Source organism: Brassica oleracea, chromosome C3 (genome assembly GCF_000695525.1).
Source record: "Brassica oleracea var. oleracea cultivar TO1000 chromosome C3, BOL, whole genome shotgun sequence".
Lineage (NCBI taxonomy): Eukaryota > Viridiplantae > Streptophyta > Magnoliopsida > Brassicales > Brassicaceae > Brassica > Brassica oleracea.
In genome coordinates, this window is record NC_027750.1 from 46,729,088 (window position 1) to 46,732,629 (window position 3,542).

Here is a 3,542-nt window from a genome sequence, read left to right on the forward strand (position 1 = left end):
ATGGATCATCTTTTTTGGAGAGGAGAGTTCAGCCAAAGATGGATGACCATCAGTTTGCATGGATTTTATGGTATATTTGGAAAGCCCGAAATAACAAAGTTTTTAGTAATCTGGATATTGATCCGAGGGACACTCTTAAATTAGCTGAATTGGAATCATCACTTTGGGCATAAGCACAGGTGGGAAATGACCCAACGAGGGGGCTTTCGGTACAGACCAGTCCTCCCCTAGCGACACCAGGTCGATGGTGCTTCCTAGATGGCTCATGAAAAGATAAAGACTTATTTTCAGGGCAAGGCTGGTATAGTACTTTACCGGGGTTTGATGGTCTGTTAGGGGCAAGAAATGTAAGGGCATGTCTTTCACCCCTTCATTCGGAGGTAGAGGCATTGATTTGGGCAATGAAATGTATGAAGAATTTAAGACAGTTTCAGGTAACGTTTGCAACGGATTGTTCTCAATCGGTGAAGATGGTTTCAGAACCAGAAGAATGGCCAACATTTGAAAGCTATCTGGAAGACATCAAGCTTCTCAAAGGAAGTTTCCTAAACTCAGACATCGTCCATGTACCTCGGACGGCGAACCTTCGGGCGGATAGCTTAGCACGCAGCGCTAGGAAACAACCGTCATTTGTCGTTCACATGGATGCGGAGTTACCGATCTGGTTTACAGAGTCAACATGAATCTGTAAATGCTTTGCTGTAAAAAAAAAGAGAGTATTTATTTATATATTTATTAGAATCCTAAATTTCACATTCCAAAAACCCTACCCCACCCCTCAACTCTAAACCCTAAGTCAAGATTAGTTAACCATAGGGATATAAGTGTCTTTTACCATTCATTAAAAGTGAGGGTAAAAGTGATTAGTGTAAACATGAAATGTGGTACTATGAATGTGATATTTGTGGCAATTGATATATATATATATTAACATAAACACCTATTAATAGAAAATTATTTATTCATATGAATTTATAATATTTGTATCTTATTATGGAAAAAAATTTAAACATTGATCACCAAAGTTTATGTGAGACTTTTAACAATTTTAGTAATTTATATTCGTTTTGAATAATTCAAAATACAACATATACAAAAAAAATCTAAACTTTTATTATATGATTAATGTAATTGTGTAATTTATTTTAATAATAAATAATTTAACAAAAATAATAGAAAGTATACAGATTGTTGGTAAATCTTTATTATTTAAAATCATTAATTGACATATATATCTTAATTACATTAGGTAATTCTGTAGGTTTTATTTAAGGAAAGAATATATAATAATTTCAATTTGATAAATGAATAGTCCATAATGGACATACTATATAATATAACATTCCCTAGCAAATTAATTTTGGACTAACAAAAGTTTCAATTGATTCTCAAGCCGCCACGTAAGAAAATTAAGATTTCAATTACGTGACAACTCAGCAGGGCACTTTTTAATTAGTAAAAATTATATGTTATAACTTTTTAAATGTTTCTCTATTAATATATAGGGGATGTGATATCATTGATACTTCGATAATCATAAATTAAGAGTTGTGAAAAGAATTGATGGTCTTTCTAAAGGAAAACTCAACCGTATATATATAGTAGGCATATGTAGGTTTTCGGATTATTTGGAAAATTAAAATAATTAGCATTAATTATCTAGAAACCGTATTTTAGCGTGATACATTGAACCAATATTTATGTAAATTTTTAATAACTACCACAAACATATTTGGCAAGTTGTTTTCAATGGTCGAAATTATAGACTTGGTGACAAAGTATATTATTATCTTTAATTAAAATTACCATATATAACTTCTTCAAAATTTTGTACCAAGTTAAAAAAATCGGTGAAAGCATTAACTTTATGGAAAGGTTTTTTATTTATTTAAACATCCTTGTATAGAAACAATTAATTTAAACTTACCAAAAGAGCTTGATTCTAAAATTGTATATCACAAAATTTTGGTTCAAATTTTAGGATTTTTATTGTCTTCTAACGATAATAATACCGGCAGTTTACGACTGATCCTCCTTCGACTCTTGAAATTAAAAAAAAACATTTAAGCGACATCAATTATAGATAATCCGAAATAAGTAGTTGTTTTCTAATTAAACATATTGTATTGAGAAATTTAATATTTATATATGATCAGATTGTTTTTATATGTATACAATTTTTGATTGTTTATATAATCATCTATATGTTAGACCGATACATTTGAATATTTTATTTTACTAACTTATCAGTAAATGAAATTATATTTTTTTATTTTAAAGTTAAACTAATTTTCAGAATATCAACTTTTTACTTTCTTTTTGATAACATAAGATTGAAAATTAATATATTAAAAAGACAATTACAAATTGGATTAAGCTTATAATTTGAAGTATAGTGTGGTTATGGACCACATTAACATAACATAGAAAATTTCAGCCCGACTATTATTATACTTAAGGTCCAAATATAAAAAGATGATAGTATTATTTGCAACCGATACTTTGTATATGATGAAAATTAAGTTAACGTGATTTATATCATTAACTACTACGAAAGGTCATTATTAATGTTGTCTTATACTATGAAAAACAATTAGGCAGGTGTCAAAGCTTTTATTTAATCTTCAATATAAACTTCATAATTTAAATTCTAAAGAATTGTGTTGCAAAGAAAAATAATTGATATATAAGTTTGTTTGGTAATAACAAAACAACTTAATTTGTGTATTATTCTTTATATAAATTTGAGGAAGGGTTGAGAACCGAACAATATTCTTTTTTATAGCTGCGTCTCTTTGCAATTTTTTTTTGTCAAAGTGCCTCTTTGTTATTAATAAAAAAAAACAAAACTTAAAAAATTTATTACTTTCCAATTTATAGCAAAAACATGCAATACTTAGGCCATACTAAGTATACCTTACACTTTAAAAAATAATTATTATGTTGGATCACAATATAAATCAACATTGAGTCATTTAAAGAAAGTCTCATTAAATGAGATCATCAAGTATTAATTTAATGAGATCGCCAAATATTAAGTTTATTATGATGTTTGGATTAATATAGTTTTTCTAGCAATTGAATTTTGGACTTACTAATTTTTCAATTGATTATTATGATGTCACGTAAGCCACATTGACATCGTAATTAAGTGACACCTAAGCAAGACTATTTTTTAATTAATACAAACTTACGCTTACAAATTTTTAAATGTTTCTCTATTAATATATAAGGGATTAATTTTTTCCTTGGTGATAAAGATTTTCCGTAACTACATATTGTCTTAAGTGCATTAAGTTATTAGTCATTTATTGTTTCTTCTAATAAGGCAATCTTCATATGTAGTCAAATTTGTTTTTTTTTCTCGCGCCAGATAACTCACAAAGATGATGTAATGCGCTTAGCCTAAGTTAAGAGTTACATATCTGCTATAATACTAATTTACATATCTGCTATAATACTATATCTGCTATAATACTAATTTCTACTCTACCATCCCCGAGCTTATTCTCCTTAAGAACTCTATTTCAAATATTTTAGTG